The 22,391-nt window shown below is 32.6% G+C and overlaps 2 long non-coding RNA genes across 2 annotated transcripts; one reads left to right on the forward strand and one right to left on the reverse strand.

Annotated features, from left to right (window-relative positions):
• Positions 1–9,487: 9,487 nt before the first annotated feature.
• Positions 9,488–21,443, reverse strand: LOC127714886 (uncharacterized). The gene is made up of 3 exons (XR_007987979.1): positions 21,373–21,443; positions 10,856–10,906; positions 9,488–9,729 (listed from the first exon to the last, which is right to left on the reverse strand). It is a non-coding gene; the product is annotated as an uncharacterized LOC127714886 (long non-coding RNA).
• LOC127714887 (uncharacterized) lies at positions 16,993–18,969 on the forward strand. Its single transcript, XR_007987980.1, has 2 exons — positions 16,993–17,317; positions 18,613–18,969. It is a non-coding gene; the product is annotated as an uncharacterized LOC127714887 (long non-coding RNA).
• Positions 21,444–22,391: the final 948 nt, after the last annotated feature.

The following is a 22,391-nucleotide window of genomic DNA, read 5'->3' on the forward strand; positions in this document are numbered from 1 at the left end:
TTTTGCACGGTCGGCCAAAATGTGTCCCTACTACGGGTTTGTTCCATGAACTTGATTACCCATTAAGATTTTGCACGGTCGACCAAAATGTTTCCCTACAACGGGTTTGTTCCACGACCTTGATTACTCATTAAGATTTTGCACGGTCGGCTAAAATGTATCCCTACAACGGGTTTGTTCCACGACCTTGATTACCCATGAAGATTTTGCACGGTCGGCTAAAATGTGTCCCTACTACGGGTTTGTTCCACGAACTTGATAACCTATTAAGATTTTACACGGTCGGCCAAAATGTTTCCCTACAACGGGTTTGTTCCACGACCTTGAGTACTCATTAAGATTTTGCACGGTCGGCCAAAATGTGTCCCTACTAAGGGTTTGTTCCATGAACTTGATTACCCATTAAAATTTTGCACGGTCGGCCAAAATGTTTCCCTACAACGGATTTGTTCCACGACCTTGAATACTCATTAAGATTTTGCACGGTCGGCTAAAATGTATTCCTACAACGGGTTTGCATGTTCCACGACCTTGATTACTCATTAAGATTTTGCACGATCGGCCAAAAAATGAATGTGTCCCTACTACGGATTGTTCTACGAACTTGATTACCCTTTAAGATTTTGCACGGTCGGTCAAAATGTTTCCCTACAACGGGTTTGTTCCACGACCTTGATTACTCATTAAGATTTTGCACGGTCGGCTAAAATGTTGCCCTACTATGGGTTTGTTCCACGACCTTGATTACCCATGAAAATGTTTCACTGTCATAAGAATTCTATCATTCACATTGACAGGCAACATTCACGTAGTGTCTTGAAGTTATGCGTTGACTCCATGACTACGTTATAAAAATCCACATAAATATTGAAAAAAAACTAACTCTTAATTTCCATGGTTTTAACAACTGTAATAATTGAATACACAGTCAAGTTGTTTATAAAAAGTAAGTAGATACCGGACTGTACTATAACTAGTCCATCCCTTACCAAAAGCATAAGGCATTATGAGGAGGGCTAGTTAAGAACTGCGGAATTGATCAAATTATATATTAATTAACCCTCCCTATAGCGTTCTATATGTGTTTTATATGTGTACTGGCAACCAAATAAGAACGTTTCTGTCATATTGAATGTTTTCAGCATAATAACTAAATAATTAAAGAGCAGATATAATTTGAAACCCACAGATACGTTTGGAATAAACATACAACAACATGGTCTACTGAAGAGCAGACGAACAACAGACAACATCACCATCCACAGTAAACTAACGATTCAGTTACAAGAACCCCACCAAAAATAACGCGCCAACTCATGTGATCCAGGTGGACAATGTGTCTATTGTAAATTTGTTCTCCATCGTTCAGCATTTAAACTTAAAATTACTATAATGGCAGTTGAAGCAAAAACGTGCACCAATAACAGGAACGTTCATATTTTTAATATTTCACTGTACCCTCAATATCCACATACGAAATATACAATAATGATTGTCCACTTTCCTTAAACTAACATATTTTTCACGGCAATTTTGAATGATCAATATATCACTCCAAGTCTGGGATCAAAATCTTCTCTACATTCGCAGTTTTGAATTATATTTCTTCTTCTTGGTCACACGACAGGTAGCTGTTACCCTTTTCCAATGTCAGTTTCATTTTCGTCACCTATTTTCCGTTCAAAACGAATTTTAAAATCTACTTTAAATATTCCTATTTATATTTTTTAATCGTTGTTTGAGATAGAAACATTCGGATTTGAACAGGAGACCCTCCACCTTTAACCATTATTCCTTTAGTAAGAAATTTGGATGATAAAGATTCAGGAAACAACATTTAGTAATTGATACTAAAATTTTATTAAAATGTTCAAAAACTAAATTTTAGTCAATTTTATTGATTGTTTGTTCGCGTTGTTACAGGTTATAAACTATGATTTTTTTTCAGAAGCTAATTAAAATCACCACATAGAATGCGATTGGTCGGTGCGAGAGAATCATAAGTTAGCCTAGAATTATCTGATATATTGGTCATTCTTTTTTTTTTTTTTCCTTTCTATTTTGTTTGTTGTGAAGCACTGAATAACGTTTTTCATATCCATGTGCATTGTATGTAACTGTCTGGTAAAGAACATATCAAGTCAAGTATCTAACAATTGACATTTCATATTCAAAACTTTGAGTCGCAATTCATATCAAATTATCGTGTCACACTTAACTATATTAAGTAATGTATCATACAACAATAGAAACCTATATAGTAAATAATACTTTTTAAGTTTGGTGTTATGAAAATTGAACGCGTAAAAGATAAAAAAAAAAAAAAACAATAAATTTTATCGAGTCCTATATTGAACATAAATTCATTCAGTCAGAAATCTTTCTTGATTAATTGCACGTGTGTCATTCAGTATATCGAGAAAAACGATCGTGAAAGAATACCTACCGGTGGTCAAGTATTGCGATTGGATCGTGAAAGCTGTGGTATATGATCTTGAATGAAATCTTATCGAGAATACATTTGCAAGATCAATTACTAATCTTATTTAATGAATTATACGGAAAATTTACAAAAAGATAAAACTGTCTGTCAAAATGGTTCAACATTATGATTAATATCTAAAAAAAATCAAGATTAAAAGTACACCGTTTTTACAAAACTACAAAAGGCAGATTGCTCCTCGACATTTCAATGACATTGAATATGTAAACAAACAAGATTGTTTACATAATTCGAATGACTAAACAACTTTTCTTTGTAAAATGTTTCTCCATTTTAATGATTCAAATGGTTCTTAACGTTAATTTGTCTTTAGTTAGCATAATCAGAAATTTGGCAAAAAATGAAATATTTACTAAAAACTGATTTTTCGGATCGTGAAAGATCGCGTACCACTTTTTGAAGATCGTGAAAACGATCGTGAGAGATCTGATGCTACGATAACGTTCAAATCATTATATAATGATAGGATAATTCATATTTTTATTTGGTACAGCAAATACTGGAATTGCATGACTCATTCCGGTTCTCTTTTATTGGTGAATAGGGCTATAATCGTTCAATGCCATTGGATCTTATTATCTTAATATGTATAATACCTCACCGACTAGGTACCTGAAAGCAATAACACTGTATTGTCCGTTCTTCATACGTTTTGATTTCATATACAAGTTTAAGTTTCGGAATAGAACTTAATCGGCTGAAGTACAGTTTATAATAAGCTTGGCATCATGCACAATCGAAATACATTGAACGGTTATTTCCCCACTAAGTTGGGTACAGTGACGTATAGCTATTGTGAACAGACTGATCAAACAATCAAGTAAAATAATGTTATCTTGGTACCTTTTTAGTTAATGTCAGCGCAGCCACGAAATAAACAATAAATTAGCAAATATTGTCATACTATGTACGCACAAACGACACTCCATATAACTGAAAGTAACAACCCTTACAAAAAAAAAAACAAAAAAAAATGCGTATATATACATATCTATATTTCCAGGGCGGATTCATTAAGCATTATAGATACACATATACTTTTACTTTACGACAATTTACGCTCCTGAAGATCCTTTTATCTTGTACATCTACTTATCTAGACACGTTTTTCGTTATTTTAATAACTTTTAAGGAAAAGTGTTGAAATAAAATAAAAGTGAAAACAAAACGAAAGCATTAATGTTCGTTCTTATGAAAATAATTACACGCTTCAACTAGTTGCAAGTATATCAATTGGTAAAAGAAAAATTGTTTACTGATTATAAAGTCTGTTCCGGCGCGGGACGTTTGCGTGGTTTAAAAATAAAATTTCGGTCTTCACAAATTGAAACAAGCTTTGATGAACTATGATGGCACAGTTCCTCGGACTATTCATGCAACAGAATGGACACAAGAGGAATATAGTTTCCAATTTTAAATCCACTAATTAAGAAGCTAATTGAAGAATTCGGTCAAAATTTGAATGTTCCATCTATAAAAGTTTCGTTTTCTCTATCGCTTACCTAGAAACGTATACTATATTTTTCATGATATGTCTGGTTATCCCAAATATTTTTTTCTGATTTTGTCGTGTGTTCTTTCAAAGAAAATATGTACATCTTTGCATGACTTTGGTAAATTTTCTAAGATTACAGGTTAACTGTTATAAATAAAAAAGGCAAATGTCTTGTCAATTTTGTACAGGTGTATCAAAGTTTATAGCGCAAATGCCCATAGTGTTTGAAGCGCAAATGTCCTTTAGTGTTACCGGTAAAAATGCGCAAACGTCCTGCGCCCGTCTGGTCACGCCTTGTCTTTCACGATCAAGATAATGCGTTGCCCGATCTTTCACGATCAATTTTTATGAAAAATTAAAAAAAATCAATGTTTTCAAAAACAAAACGAACAGATTCAAAGAAAAAAACCTTTCATTTTACTGTACTATCTGACACACCAAAGGTTCAGTTTCAAATATATCACTATATATTGGAATGCGACCATTATAGGTACAAAACGTGATTTTTTTTTAATGAATCCCATAGACTTGTGTTGCGCCTTTTGTGTTTCTCATAAAGTATTGCATATTTTCTTTATCTTATTGCACAGTATTATTGAAAAAGTTGAATCATTTTGACAGACATATTTTTTTTCCTGATTTGTTCCGCGTTTTGAAAGTACAGCAGATTTTTCACAGATTTTGAAGTAAAATTACAATTAACTACATTCACGATCCGATACCAGATCTTTCACGATCTGGTCGCAATGCTTGACCTTGACCACCGTTAGGTATTCTTTCTCGATATACCAAATGACAGCCGTGAATTGAAGTTAAAAATAATAACACAATATGTTAGACATTCTGCTTATTAGCGGATTCTTCTACGACAAGTTTTTCGGGTGCTCCGTCTGGCCGTTGATCTAAGTTACATTGCCGATAGATCTTTATATCGAGTAAGCTATGCAAATATCTCTTGATAGTAATTTATGAAAACATGCCATTAATTTTTAACTATAACCACTTTTCTCCAATTAATTTTTTGAGTTTGTATATTGTATAATGTATTTTATGTTAAATTTGGTTTGATTTGTACTGATTGGTATCTTAATTTGGGAAAGTATCTAATTATATGTTATTTTGTTCAAAACTGGCGTTCAGTTATTGGAAGTACGTTGAGGTTGATACTTCTTATCGCTCAGTAAAAAACACACAAGCGATATTATGTTTACCCCATGTACTCTCGAATACATACGTACACTACTTGTGGTAAAGGGGAGATAATGCATTTGCACCATGATCCATTACTAATACGTCTGATACTTACGTTAAGTGTACATCATTAGGTTGCAATTGACTGCTTCATAGGCTTACATGCAAAACAGCTGATCTTTGAATTTTTTTTTAAAATAAAATGCTACATTGAAAATTTGTTTCATGTGCATATCATGTATGTAGTAATGTGAAATTTTAATTTAATCGAAAAAAGTGGGTCATGCTACGAAGAATGAAAAGTAATGTAACCCTGACTTCAAAACTATATTTTCTACTTTCTGTTTGCTGTTTTTACTAGGCCGCACCACTCCCAGTAAACATGATATCCTTCCATTTTCCTGGTTTGCTATCCCCAAAAAGATTTTTTTTAAATCTAAATATATGTTTCAATTCAGCAAAAACTTTTAAACAAACAGAAAAAAAATGAGTCCAGAAAAATATTCAGAAAAAATGGACAATTTTATTTTACTCCATGTTTTGACATGCACCGGAAACTGGAGTTGTATTACAAGACTGGTACCATTATGAAACTCGATAGAGATTTAAAATAATCTGCCAAAAACGTAGTTAATATCATTTTGTTAGAAAGAATATGATAAAAAGTGTGGGTCGTGTGGCTTTTATCAAGCTACAGGTTGTGAAAAATTGGCAGATTTTGTACAGATTATACATGGAAAACCCAATTTTGTGTGAAAGAAAGAAATTAAACGATAGAATAGGGGCGTCTTAACTTGCAGTGAAATGAGAGTTGTTTTGCTCCGGGTTGAAGTTTTCACTGTGATTTTGAGATGAAGAACAGCAATAAAAGGTGTTTGTGTTTTTTGCTGTGCATATATTGAGTTTGTGTCATAGATGAATACCCCATATCATTTATTTTCTATTATGTATAAGTTAGGTTTCTTTCGTGATTTTCTCTATTACTACTTTATGTGTGATTGCTCTGTTTCTGTTTTTGTACATTTCGTGATTTCACACACAAATATCTAAATGTTTAAGTAGAGGAATCAAACTATCACTAAATCCGTTTTGAAGAATTGAAAAAAAATTAAAATACAAATTCTATTTAAAGTTGAATTGCATCAACATATTAAAAAAGATAAGGCATGTTTTTAAAGATTTTGTCGGATTCACCTACCTACCGTTAAACTTAGATATATATATATATATCTTTATTCTCATCACCAAATACATAGGTACAGAGAAGACATGTAATACATTACATAAAATACATAAATATAAATATACAATATATTCAACAACAACCAAAACAATTTCAATTTATTTAGGAGGACACACCCTTTTGTTTATAATTCGTATAAACTTAAATAAAATTATGAGATCTGTCCTATTTGTAGACAGAATTTCAGTAAATAGTAGAATATTTGGACTTCTATTAAAATTTTGATTTTTGAATTTATTTCTTTCTTCTATAAAATGTGAACAATTTATAATGTAATGAAATTCATCTCCAATGTCTAGATTGCATAAATTACAAATTCTTTTTCCCTTTCTATATTGTACCATCTTCCAAGTTCGACTGGATGTTTATGGTTACATAATTTATTCTAAATTTACATGAAGTCAAAAAATCTTTTTCATCTAAACTATTAAAATATTTTTCAAAACAAAATGATTTCTTAAAAATTGGAAAAAAATTGAAAAAAACACATAATTCAACAGACAATCTCGTTGAAAATCTCACAAATCCTGTTCAGGACTAATAACATCCATACTTTGCATACAAATGAAACGCGTATATAATTTCCAATAAGGATTGTGGTTAATCAGCATAAAACCAAATAAATATGACCGTGAACAAAAAAATAAACTGCAAAGTCTTAAAATATCTATAAAAGAAAACATCATTAAGATAATAAATTATTAGGATATCTTGATCCTCAAATAACAGGTTCGTATTTTGATTAAAATTTAAAAACTAGAGAATGATTTGCAATATACTTCCATAGTGTGTGTAAATGAAATTTGTAAATTGTTTGATTGCAAATGAGTATTTAAAAACAGCGACACTTACAATTATTATAGAATACTCTACTACTACAGTTGTATAATATGTTTGTAGAAGGTAATGGAGAACGCTTGTCTTTTTCTTATTAAATTTTTTTAAACAAAACTTGTTTTCTATATTTATGGTTAATTGGGTATCTTATCTTTGAATGTCAACTAGCAGGAAACAATCCATCCAGGTCTTTAATTAAATGTGCAAATTTTTACAAAAAGGTTGTTTTTCATTTTTAAGACTTTTCATCTGAATGAAAATATTACGTGTTTTATCATATTTTTACGACTGTTTATTTTTTACAAATACCGGATATTTTTTTAAATACTTTTTTTTCAAATTTGCCATATGAGTGTAGATAACTTAAATATTGTAACTTTTATAAAGGAATGTGATATGAATTTACCTATTTTGGTTTTGTCCCGTGACCCCAATTTTTCTCGTTATTTCTTGAAAACACATTATAAGAGCTATCTTCTCATATCTTATCTGAGAATTCTATCGTTTAGTTTTCTTTCTATCACACAAAATTGGGTATTCCATGTATAATCTATACAAAATCTGACAATTTTGCTCAACCTCTAGCGTACAAAAAGCCCCATAACCCATATTTTTTGTTATATTTTTGAAAAAGCATGATAAAAACTACATTTTGGCAAATCATATTCAAAACAATCTATAGGTTTTGATTAAGAACACACCCCTCCCAAATCTTCCCTAATATCAAAATTCTGTCTTTTAGCTTTTTTCGTTGAACTCAAATGTGTCTTCGCCTGTTCATTATTTGGAGCTTGACAATTTTGCACAATTTGTATCTTGAAAAATAGCATGGTAATTGCAAACAAGATAAACAGATGTGTAACAACAATAATGCAAAAAAAAGATATTTTGAAATATATTTAAAGAATACAATCTGACCAATGTGCACCATATTTTTGCAATTACCATGCTATTTTTAAAGTCACATACTGCATGCTAGGAAAAGTTTAAATTTATATTGTTCAATGTTTTAGTGCTGTAGTAGTCTCAGGTTTTACTATTTTAATCTTACATTTAACATATGTCATACAGATAAATTCCAGTTGTCTACCACTGACTCCTCGACGAATAGAACTGTTCTATATTAAGGCGACAGTAGTTTACCGATGTTCACATCAGACTAGAGAGCTGTTCTAATATACTTCATTTAGAAATGTACTGCGGAACATATTCTTACAGATCTACGCTTAAACAGATTTGGATGGCTGTATCCTTTACCAGACTTGGACAGTTGTAGTTGGACCAGTTATACATATACTAATTTACCCTTTTCTCTGTATGTCTCGTAACATATAAGAATTATGAAGCAATTATACATTCTAGTAAAAGAAATATACAATTGCTAACATTGGAATGTTCTGATAAATGTCATTGGTTAGAATTTCACTACTGGAACAATGCCCCGTAGATTAGCCGTGGAAATGTCCGTAAAAATGCTGGTGATTTTTACAGTGTTTGTCACGGTTAATTTTACGGTGGGCCGTGAAAGTTATCCGTGACAATGCCGTGGAATGACTGTCGTGAAAAGGCTGTGAAAAGGTTGTGAAAAGGCCGTGAAGAGGTGCCACCTGAAAACTTGGGTGAAAAGACCGTAGAAACCCTGTGAAAAAAAATGTACATCGTGAAAAAGTCGTGATAATGCATTATGTGCCCATTGTGAAAAGATCCTGAAATGTAGATATAGTACAGTATATGCCTTTATTTGTCGTGAAAAGGCCGTGAAAAGGTGCCAACTGAAAACTTGGGTAAAGAGACCGTAGAAACCCTGTGAAAAACAAAAATGTACACCGTGAAAAAGTCGTGATAAATGATGTGCCCATTGTGAAAAGACCGTGAAATGTACTACTGTGATAAACAGCCATTCTCTGATTGTGAAAACTCCTGTAAAATGTTAAATGTATTTTTCAGGCCATAATTTAACAAAAAAATTAAATGCTGTTTCAATCAAGTGAAGTGAAATGCCTGAAAACCTAGTGTAAACATCTACAGACAACTTATTTAAGTACAATGCAAGTGAGACTATGAAAAACCATATTAAAATGCTGTATTTTTTTTAGTAATAATTGTGACAAAGAATAAAAATATTAATTTTAATAGAACTGTAGTAATTATGTAAAGAAAACATAAAAGCACACAAATGTCAATGTGATTTAAGTATATATACGTAGCTAAAGTCAGCTGTAACATGTATTGTAGAAATTTTGTACATCTCTTGGGTCTGATTTTACCGTGGCCACTTCAGCAATATTTGTCTAATGTAATCCTTCACTTCACTGCCCTTTTGAATAACTATTCCAGAAAAACATTTATAGAAGTTCCTGTTAATTCCCAGGAAATACTTTTAACTGAAAAGCTCTTCTTTCCAACTGGATTCATGAACTATTTTATATAAAGACTGCTATATCCTTTTGCTCTTCATTCCTAGAATAAATAAAGAAACATTACATATATTATACATGTATATAAAAAAACTATTTATATATTCAAATTAATTTTTGGCATTTATATACAAACATGTACTTAAAACAGCTACAATATTATTCCATGCAATACAGGACTTCACGGTTAATGACCCCATACTGAATAGGGGGCAGATTTTCATACTGGAGGTGAAAATGGTATGAAAAATACTAAAAAACATCACTGAAACAGAACAGCCACTTGGAAACATGCATAGGTTTTCCCATATTCTCATACCATTTTCCAGAAAATCGGCCCCTATCCAATATATATGGCATCATTAGTTAACGGAGTTCTGTATTGTCAACTTGTATTATTTTTTTAAGATTTTTTTGAAGACACTTTTAAGACAGACTATTAAATTTAAACGTTTCTTTGAAGTAATAATATGTATGGCTAAAGCCAAACTTGTCTAGACTAAGTGGCGGTAATGAGTCACAGCTATTTATTTTACAGGTAACTTTTACTGCAGGCACATTCGCCATACCAATTATTTTTTAAACACCTCATTGCCATACCAATTATTCTTATGATATGGCACAAACCCTTCTAGAAAGGACATTTTGCCGTACAAATATTAAATACTTTCCCTGCTACACCTCTGATTAATCCCTTTCGAACTATGTGTCCCGACGGCCAAGTCAGAAAATACTTAAATAGCTCCCGACACATTCAAAGGGGGTTACGCCTCTGATTATCAGAGTGAACTCCATTTCAGAGATACTTATTGCTATTATAATCATTTCCAATTATCTATGTCTATGTCTACGTGGTGTACTGTATATAAATGTCATTTTTTTTATGTGGCCAGTGTGGGGAAAAAGGACCCCCCTTTTTTCCCCAAATACATAAACAAAACAAAACCGTAATAGTATTTAAAGGATCCGGTAAGTCTTAGAAAACATTAACCGAAATGATTAAAGGAATCAAGTGCAACAGACTCAAATATAAGTGAATATATCACATGCATGTTTGCGCGGTTTCTGCAAATTCAGTGAAAATCAGTTCAATGTAAATCCTCACAAACGTCATCAACATTTTGGTGATATGATGCATAAAAGAATAAAATATTAATAACTTAACTTACCTCAAACTTGCTGTCACTCGTCTTGCATCTATAAAGTAAATATTAATCGACCTTCGGCGTAGTCTCGATTACCCAGACGCATATATAAATATAGCGTCTGGGTTGATTAACCGGACTGGTCAGATATTTATAGGGGGCGTAACAAACAATTAAATATAGAACATCATCCATAAATAGCACTTCCGTTATCCCCAAAATAATAAAAAAAAAACAAAAAACAGTAAGCAGTGTACTAGTATATCTTTATGTGATTATTAAACTGACATTCTATGTTCTTGTAGCTCACGCAGTGATGCCCAACTTAACAGTGATATGCATTTTTAATAGACATGATGTCAAATAAATAACACGGCTTCAAACACCATTTCACACGTATTCTTGTCTCAGTGGTTTAAAAATATTTATTTAAGATCTATAGTCAAAATAAAGCTTTACACCGCGTACTTATTCAGATTTCGGATATTTTCCGTTGATTAAAAATACTTATAATAAGTTTTCATCATTTTTTTTTGCCATGATTTTTATCTAAAAGACTTTATCATTAACTACTTGTCTAGCTTAAATTTCTACAAAAACGATTAAAAAACTGTAACTAACGGTGACCTTTTTGACCTGAATTTTGTACATGTACATGTTTAAAAAAAAGAAAAAAATGAATTGGTAAATGCTCATACATGATCAGTCCAAGTTTTTCAATATATAACGTGGATGTCTGTTCTAAATGTTATAGCAATCGTGTATAGAAGATACCACGCTCTCTATGCGCTAAGAGAGGGCTTCGTAGGTGGACCGTTGTACTAAAGGCTAAATTTCTGCCCATTCGCAGGTTGCAGTCATTATTTCTCCGACCTGTATCCCGGACGGCCTCTATTACAGGACCTTGGTTTTCTCGTTTGAATTGTTTTACATTTGTGATTTCGGGGCCTTTTATAGCTGACTATCATCGCGGTATGGGCTTTGCTCATTGTTGAAGGCCGTACTGTGACATATAGCTGTTAATTTCTGTGTCATTTGGTCTCTTGTGGACAGTTGTCTCATTTGCAATCATACCACATCTTCTTTTTTTATACTTAATAATAGTTATTATATTTATTGTTAATTTCTGTTCGTCCTGAACATGTATGCAATATATTTACCACTAGACGATAACCAAGCAACCAGCAATCAATGTATTCTTATATTCTAGCACACCACGGTATTCTCTTTTCATACTATAAAGCACCATTATTCTCTATTGTTCATATTATAGCACACCGCTTTTCTCTATTTTTTATATTGTAGCAAACCATTAGTCTCTATTCTTTATTTTGTGGTCCATTTTTCTTAGTTTTTTCCCATTATTCTCATTTCTGAAACTCCTGTTATAATTTATGCTGTCCTTGTTATATATTCTTTCAGATATCTGATACACCTGAGACTACTATATGTGTTATAGCAGTCTCAGGATACACTTACCTTTCAAAAACACACATCTAGTTACTTCTATGTAAAGAAAACTAATACAAATACTAAGAATGCAATGTAAAAAAATTTCCTCAACAGCTATTACTTGCAGATCAGTGAGATCACACAATGAGCCAACTCAATTTTCATTTACAAAATAAACTGCAAACGACAGAATAGTATCGGCTAATCAGGGGCGTAGCTACCTTCTTAATGAAGTGGAATCACAAACTATAGGGCGAAGGGTCTGGGGGCCGCCAGTAGGTCCAGGGCAAAGCCCTGGTAGGAGGGCCAGGAAGCTCCGCATATATAGCGTTTCAAAACAATCACAACCGAAATAAAACTTGGACATTTTTGTTGTGGTTTTTTGGTCAACTATTTGTTTAACTTCGAGTCGAATGAAGACTTAACATTGTCGCTTGCGTTTTTTGTACGTGAAAGCTTTTAAAATCACGGAGATTTGTTCCATATGCTAGTATTTGTATTTAGCAAAGTAGATTTAAAAAAACAAACAATAAACATAAACACAATACTATATGTGGAGTTTCTGTTAGCAAAACATCATGGATACCAAATACTTGGTGGACACATTCTCATATATTTTGCTTAACATATGTATTTAGATGTTTAAAAATTTTGTGGGTGAACTCTACAAGAGCGTGAGAGATGGGAATTTCGAATTTTACGTAGTAAGGCATATTCGAAGTTGAAATTAATGAACTTTTTCAGAGTAAATGGTACTTTGATCACGATCTTTTTCATGATCTGCGGTTTTAATTAGCCAGCTAATTAACAAATGCATATGCATTCGACCAGTTGTATGGCAATATCTAGATGATAACAGTGAAGATACGTGTAATAAAAGTTTGGTGTATCTTTCGAACAAGAATCAGCAGTTTAGTGTCCTACTCGGACAGACAGTTCTTTTTAAAATTGAATGACCTAATAGTCCAGTAAAACGAGTTAGAATTAACAATTTATTTAAATGGTTTTACAATCAACCATTCGTATAGCCTGCCCATATAGAAACGACTTCGAATTATCGAATCTATATAAAAGATTTTTTTGGTAAAATAAATAAAAACGTAAAACATGTACTGGAAAATGTGTACTTTTTTTTTATAATAACAGTAGTTCCAACTTCTCATCTACTAGTATACGGAAACTATTGATTGATTGAATGGTTATTAATGTCCGGTAGCAAATATTACATGCACACAGGACGAGATACGTTGACGTGATGTGAAAAAGAACTATTCGTGTTGTCAAGACCTACATACTTAGTCAATATTGAACTAGTTCACAAGGTTACAGTCATTATTCCCGGATCGATACGAGTTGAAGAGTCTTCATTCTAGTAAGATGTGTGCTTTGGGGCGAAGCGGAAAATAATAATTTTCAAGTTGTTTTGTTAACCCTAGAGGGATTATGTTTTTTTTTACACTCAAAGCGAGTATACGGTATGGTTGTGGTACCAACAACTATGTAGCTGGTATTTTCTAAACAATGCCCGTAATATAAAAAGTTCCTCTAAGTTTACTCCAGTTGTATGTATTTACGTACACATACATGTCTTACAGGATTAAAAATTCCGCTGCATGTGTATTCCTCTTGCTTTTATTCTTTGTGTAGTTTTTAAAATGCATACATAGAAAGACCAATTCCTATATGTTAACTTTGTCCCTCACTCTCTCTCTCTCTCTCTTTTTGTCGAGCCTTTGACTTTTGTCGAAAAAGCGAGACATAGCGATCCTACATTCCGTCGGCGTCGTCGTCGTCGTCGTCGTCGACGGCGGCGTCCACAAATATTCACTCTGTGGTTAAAGTTTTTGAAATTTTAATAACTTTCTTAAACTATCCTGGATTTCTACCAAACTTGGACAGAAGCTTGTTTATGATCATAAGATAATATTCAAAAGTAAATTTTGTAAAAAAAAAATCCATTTTTTCCGTATTTTACTTATAAATGGACTTAGTTTATCTGCCAGGAAACATTACATTCACTCTGTGGTTAAAGTTTTTGAAATTTTAATAACTTTCTTAAACTATCCTGGATTTGTACCAAACTTGGAAAGAAGCTTGTTTATGATCATAAGATAGTATCCAGAAGTAAATTTTGTAAAAAAAAAATCCATTTTTTCCGTATTTTACTTATAAATGGACTTAGTTTTTCTGCCAGTTAACATTACATTCACTCTGTGGTTAAAGTTTTTAAAATTTTAACAACTTTCTTAAACTATCCTCGATTTGTACTAAACTTGGACAGAAGCTTGTTTATGATTAAAAGCTAGTATCTAAAAGGAAATTTTGTTAAAATTTTGTTCCATTTTTTCCGTATTTTACTTATAAATGGACTTAGTTTTTCTTCCAGTTAACATTACATAACAGTCTGCAGTTTAAGTTTTTAAAACATTTATTAGATTCATAAACTATCCTGGATTTTCACCAAACTTGGACAGAAGCTACTTACAATCAAAAGATAGTATAGAGAGGAATATTTATATTAATTTTTTTCCTCATTTTTCTTGAGCCTGTGATTAACAGCAAAAGTAGGCGAGACACTGGGTTCCGCGGAACCCTTACGATTTTTTTTTTTTTTTTTTTTTTTTTTTTTTTTTGTGAAAACGACGTGGATGCACGTGCTGCCGTGCCTCCGGGTAGCTACGCCCCTGGGCTTATCCTTTAGGGAAGAGCAAATTTATGAACCAACCTTCACACAATACCACTGTGCCAGTGTTAGCCCGTGTCCATAGAGGAAATACAGAACTTAACCAGTCATTCATGAAACCCAATACTCTTTGAATGCATGTTTGTATCATACACATGGAGAAGATGGAATAGGATTTATCCCATACTGCATGGTAACTTGTAAAAAGACCAACAACTCAAAAACGTATTCTACTTCTCTAGAGGAATATCCTTATGATTGTTATTAATTAACTGATTTATGTTTCAGATCTCCATCACTTTCCACTATAATTTTAATATCCATCATGTATTAGTATGCAAGAAAGGACAGCTTCACAAGAACAATATCTTCTCTTGTGAACCTTTATATAAAAATAAGGAGATATGGTATGATTGTTAAAGAGGCAACAACCCACCAGAGTTAAAATGACGTGGATATAAGCAAATATAGTCACTGCACGGCCTTCAATATTGATAAACTCCATATCGTATAGTCAACTATAAAAGGGCGTGACATAAAAAATGTGATACAATTCAAACGAGAAAACTAACTGTTTAATTGTTTGTATGATTTTTAATTTGTAAATACAAATTTTAATGCTCTGACATGTCTGACAACAATGCTGTTCTTGATTTTTGTTTTATAGACTTAATATACGTCTGTGTATCTTTTTTGGCTTTGTGGTTGCTGTCAAAATAATGTTTACCCAACATTCTTGGTACTGTGATTTATTTATACTGATTTATACTTCAGTATTTAAAAAAAAATTCTTTGAATCTTATTGTTATAAAATTGAAGCTTTTTAAGCATGATACAATGACTATCCTGAACATTATTTTTTTTTAATTCTTGACATTTATCACATAAAATCTGTGTCCAGAAATCATCATTGATTGTCTACAAAAGAACATAAATATTAAAATCATATCAACTTTGGTCACCAACATAGCATATATATAAAAAAAAAAAATTATTGTTCGAGAAAAAAAACATCATACAAATATATTGTATAAATTAGTGTCAAGGGACAAGCTGAATCCCGCCTCCGGAATGGTGATTTTCTCACTGTTGGAAGGCCATACAGTTGCCTATAATTGCTCACATCCACTTCATTTGAACTTTGGTGGATAGTTGTCTCATTGGCATTCATACCGCATCTCCTTTGCATAACAACGTGTCCCATTTCTAATCTGTATTGTTTAAGCAAAGTGCATATGTTTTTTTTTAAATCCATTATAGAACATTTTGTCCGTTTGGTGTATATACAAAATGGCATCTTCTAGATACACTTTGTCTGTTTTTCTTCTACTTATGGTTTTGGATTGCGTTCCCTCCTTTGAATATGTATATCATTGTGAATCTCTCCTCTCCCCCCCTTTTTTTTTACACATATCAATGCAAACTCCCTTATACAGATAGATACAACAATATAATCTTGAATGAAATTCATATTTCGGCGTCATAGCCCCTTTTCATCAAATATTTATAAAGTTAAAGATACTACATATCAACCCCAAATTGTATTTATAGCATGAACGACTATTCGAGTGGTCCAAGTCAATACAAAATGTGTCATTTAATTGTATAACAATTAACTCGTTTGCATAGCACGGACATGCATGAAAAAATATAACTACTCAATGTATCAGGTTGCATTGAAATTTATGTTACAGTTTGTATTGTTATGACATCTTACCAAGCCCAAGGTTGTCTGTGCTGTTATTTTCCTTCGTGGCCAAGCCATATTGTCTGGTGTTTTCCATGCGTTGTATAACGTCACAAACAAATAAAAATAGCTTTAAACGACGTCATTCGACTAATTCAAACAACAATCGAAACACTCGGACTTTTCAATAATATTATCGTAATGTAATTTCTTCCGAAGTCAATAACCAACTTCTTGGTTATTCGTCTTGGGTATTATCCATTTAAACAAGCTAAAAAAGCCGATACTATTCCGATTGTCATAAATTACCATTTCTATATCACTTGTCATCCAGACGCTTAGTCTCGATCATCCAGCCGCTTTATTTTTCAAAGTATAGCGTCTGGATGACAAATGATATAAAAATGGTAATTTATGACAATCGGAATAGTATCGGCTTTTTTTAGCTTGTTTTTAAGGATAATGTCCAAGACGAATAACCAAGAAGTTGGTTATTGTCTTCGGAAGAAATGACATTACGATAATATTATTGAAAAGCCCGAGTGTATCGATTGTTGTTTAAAGCTATTTATATTTTTTTTTGTGACGAAATACAAGTCATGGAAAACACCAGACAACATGGCTTTCATGGCCGCGAAGAAAAATAACAGCACATCCAACCTTGGTAAGATGATATAATAACACAAACTCTAACATAAATTTCAATGCAACCTGATACATCGAGTAGTTAAATTATTTCATGCATGTCCGTGCTATGCAAATGAGTTAATAATTATATAATAAATGGCAATTGTTGTATTGACTGGGACCACTCGAACAGTCGTACACGCTATAAATACATTTTAGGGTTGATATGTAGTATCTTTAACGTTATAAATTCTTGATGGAAAAGTGCTATGACGCCGAAATATGACCTTCAAGATTAGTTTGTTGTATCTATCTGTATAAGGGAGTTTGCATCTTGATTTGTGTAAAAAGGGGGAGGAGAGATACACAATGATGTACACATTCAAAGGAGGGAACGCAATCCAAAACCATAAGTGAAAGAAAAACAAACAAAGTGTATCTAGAAGATGCCATTTTGTACATACACCAAACGGTCAAAATGTTTTATACTCGATTTTTTTTTCAACAAATGCATTTAGCTTATACAATACAGATAAGAAGTGGGACACGTTGTTATGCAAAGTAATTTCGTTTAACTCATATTTCACTATCTAAAAATCTAAATATACAGTTTGGACCGGTCAACTTAAAATAGAAAAATACATTTTTTGCACTTTTATTGCACTATTAAAAGGCGTTTTTTTCACACACAAAAAGTTCATAAATGAATAAAAATGTTGCAAGTGGCTATCTAAACCTGTATTTTTTTTAATACTGAACAAAACCATGGCACGAGAAAAACAATGAAAATAAAACAATAGATTCAGTATCAATGAAATGAGGTGTCAATGAAGCAGCAACCGGTGAACCCAATGACATAAATTACAAAAAGTAGATATCAACATGATCAAGAGGTCATCACGTAGACTAAAACAAAAAGTGAAGATAAAAGTACCAAAATGTCAACATTATACAAATAAGGTGATGCGGTATGAATTCCAATGAGACAACTATCCACCCAACTTCAAATGAAGTGGATGTGAGCAATTATAGGCAACTGTGTGGCCTTCAACAATGCAAAAAACCCATGCATGGTTTGGATAGAGAATAGAAACAGGGAATGTGTCAAAGAGACACCAACCCGACCAAAGAGCAGGAAAAAGCCCAATGTCACCAATGGGTCTTCAACGCAGCGAGAAAATCTCGCACTCCGAGGCAGGATTCAGCTTGCCCCAGTACAATAATTTATACAATATATTTCTATGGTGTTTTTTTTCAAACAATTTGTTTTTCATATATGCTATGCAGGTGATCAAAAATTATAATGATTTTAATATTTACTTTCTTTTGTAGACAAACCAATGATGATTTCTGGACACAGATTTTATGTGAAAAATGTGAAGAATTAAAAAAATATATAATGTTCAGGATTTTCATTGTATCATGCTTAAACAACTTCAATTTTATAAGAACAAGATTCAAAGATTTTTTTTAAATACTGAAGCATCAATCAGTATAAATAAATCACAGAACCAAAAATGTTGGATAAACATTATTTTGGTAGCAACCACAAAGGGAAAAAAGGTACACAGACGTATATTAAGTAAACAAAACAAAAATCAAGAAACACATTATTGTCAGATATGTCAGAGAATTAAGATTTGTATTAACAAATTAAAATCATATAAACAATAAAACAGTTAGTTTTCAGGTTTGAATTATATCTCATTTTCATGTCGAGGCCCTTTTATCGTGACTATATGGTATGGACTTTTTTTAATATTGAAGGCCGTGCAGTGACTATATTTGCTTATATCCACGTCATTTGAACTCTGCTGGGTTGTTGCCTCGTTAGCAATCATACCAATCTCCTTATTTTTATATAAAGGTTCACAGGAGAAGTTATTGTTCTTGTGAAGCTGTCCTTTATTGCATGCTAATACATGATGGATATTATAATAGTTGGAGAAGTAGAATACACTTTTGAGTTATTGTTTTTTTTACAAGTTACCATGCAGTATGGGATAAATCCCTTTCCATCTTCTCCATGTGCATGATACAAACATGCATTTAAAGAGTATTGGGTTTCATGAATGACTGGTTAAGTTCTGTATTTCCTTCATAGACACGGGGTAACACTGGCAAAGTGGTATTGTGTGAAGGTAAATAATTTCTTCCAAAAGGATTAGATGATATAGATTATTGGTGTAACAGCTAAGAAACATTCAGACTATTCTGTCGTTTGCAGTTAAGATCAGTTAATTTTGTAAATGAAAATTGAGTTGGCTTATTGTGTGATCTCACTAACCTGCCGGTAATAGTTGTTAAGGAAGTTTTTCTACTTGCAATCTTAGTATTTGTGTGAGTTGTTTTTCTTTACATAGTCGTAACTTGGTGTGTGCTTTTTTGTAAGGTAAGTGTATCAGATATCTGAAGGAATATATAAAAAGGACAGCATAAATTATAACAGAAATTTACAGAATGAGAATAATGAGACAAAACTAAGAAAAATGGATAAAAAAAAAAGAATAGAGACTTATGGTGTGATACAATATGAAGAACAGAGAATAGTGGGGTGCTATAATATGAAAAATAGAGAATAATGGTATTTTATTGTACGAAGATAAGAAAATAACGTGGTGTGCTATAATATAAGAATAGATTGATTGAGGGTTGCTTGGTTATCGTCTTGTGGTAAATAGTGGTAATGTTCAGGACGAAAAGAAATTAACAATAAATATAAAAAGGAGGTCCTGAATTAAAGGCCGTTCGGGATACAGGTCGGAGAAGTTATGACTCACTAGAAAATCAGAGTTTTTTGTATTGGGGCACACATTTAGCTTTAAGTACAACTGTCCACCTATACGGACCCCTCTCTTAGCGCGCAGAGGGCGTGGTATCCTCAATACACGAGCAGTGGCGGATCCAGAACTTGTTATAAGGGGGAGGGGGCCGCTACAGTCATGCTTCAGTGATTCCCTATATTATCAACCAAATTTTTCCCACGAAAAGGGGGGGGGGGGACTGGATCCGCCTATGACGAGAGCTATAACATTTAGACAGGGCCGTAACTAGGCCTCAGAATTAGACGAGGCAGGTGTTTGGGTGCCGCCGACTGAGGCACCCAGTTAAAGGGGAACCAGGGGGCACACCCCACCCTCCCGGCCGATAATTGCAATATTAGGGGTCAACGAAAATATCATACCTTGTTACATCCGTTTTTGTATCATATTTACCATTTTTGTTTCATATTTACCGTAACGAAGAACTGCATTAGGCTATCAGAGCAGATTGACACATACTTGCCTCGAATCTTGTTCCATCAAACATGTATCCATTTACAGAAGAAGTTCATGTGTGAAAGTAGAAAAAGCGGGACAAGTGTGTGTGGTCAACGCTTCATTAAAACACAAATTTTCAATAACACTTTATAAAGCCCAAAGAGTGGAACCTAGTCACTGTCTGTGAATGCTAGTTCGACCTTTCTTTACCAATTCATTTTTTCTTTTAAAAAAAAATGTACATGTACAAAATTCAGGTAAAAAAGAACACCGTTAATTACAGTTTGTAATCGTTTTTTTTAGAAATTTAAGCTCGAAAAGTAGTTTATGATAAAGTCTTAGATAAAAATCATGAAAAAAAAAACTTATAAGTACTTTTAATCAACGAAAAAAATGTCCGAAATCTGTAAGTACAGCCAAAAGCTTTATTTTGACTAGAGTTCTCTATTACATGTTTATAAATCACTGAGACAAGAATACGTGTGAAATGGTATTTGAAGCCGTTTTATTTATTTGACATCACGTCTCTATTAAAAGTGCCCATCATCAAGTTGGGCAAAATAGGGTGAGCTACAAGTCTTAGAATGTCAGTTTTAATAATCACATATACATATACTAGTACACTGCTTACTGTTTTTTTTAAATTATTTTGGAGATAACGGAAGTGTTATTTATAAATAAGTTCTATATTTAATTATTTGTTACGCCCCCTATAAATATCTGACCAGTCTGGTTAATCACCCCAGACGCTATATTTATATATGCGTCTGGGTAATCGAGACTACCAGACGCTATACTTTGAAAAATAAAGCGGCTAGATGATCGAGACTACCTTCGGCGTCTTTCAAATTTCCAAATGCAACCTTGCGGAAATGTTACAATTACTCTAAAAGAAACACGAATCCGGATACGGCCTGATATTCCGGAAAGTTCTCGTTTTTACATGTTTCGGTTCCAATTAAAATTAATATTTACATTGTTTATAATAATGTACAGACGAGAAGCAAAATACTTTTCTTTAAATAAAAAATATTAATTGTCACAAAGTCATTAATTATAACAATGAATGGTTCCATTTAAAAGTCAGTCCTGTACAGTAGTATTGCATATAATAATATTTAAACAGACATATATTTATAATGAAAAGTTTATAGGATATTTGGAAAAATGTGTGTGGAAATAATTAGACCATATTACAATAATCACATGGGATGTTTTAAATCTGAATTAGGATAAGAAAAAATTGACATGAAAAAATATCACGGCCTTTTCACTGGTTTCAACAACCAGTGAAAAGGCCGTGATATTTTTTATTAAGCATGAAAGGACAAATTATCACGGCATTTTCACGGGATATTGAAATTTCACGGTCTTTTACTTACATCAAATATTTTTCACGGCCTTTAGAAATATTTTTTTTACAAAAGTCACAGGGTATTGTCACGGGGTTTTCACGGCCCTGTGATATTTCACAGACATTTCACGGCCTTTTCATGGGCTGTTGTTACAGTAGTGTTTCCTGACAAATAATGAGTTTAATATTTATTATTGTGGCATCAGCAAAAGCTCAATACAATTGGTTTCCTCGAGCTCACAAAAGCAGTAAAGACGTTCTTTATTGAATGGTATAAAATTTGCTTTGCTTTAATGATATTCATTGAGATACACTTTCTAAGATATTGCCATGTGTAAAGTCTGACTAAAAGATAAGACTATTATTGTGAGTAAAACTATAAAGTAAGATGATGGTGGTGTATTTTATTGTTTGGTTGTTTGATTTCGGTTCAGTTTGTCATATGAATATCTTTTTTCAGGCTAGTATCTGTTAAAAAATAGGCATAAGATATATAC

Source organism: Mytilus californianus, unplaced genomic scaffold (assembly GCF_021869535.1).
Source record: "Mytilus californianus isolate M0D057914Y unplaced genomic scaffold, xbMytCali1.0.p SCAF_9, whole genome shotgun sequence".
Taxonomy (NCBI): Eukaryota; Metazoa; Mollusca; class Bivalvia; order Mytilida; family Mytilidae; genus Mytilus; species Mytilus californianus.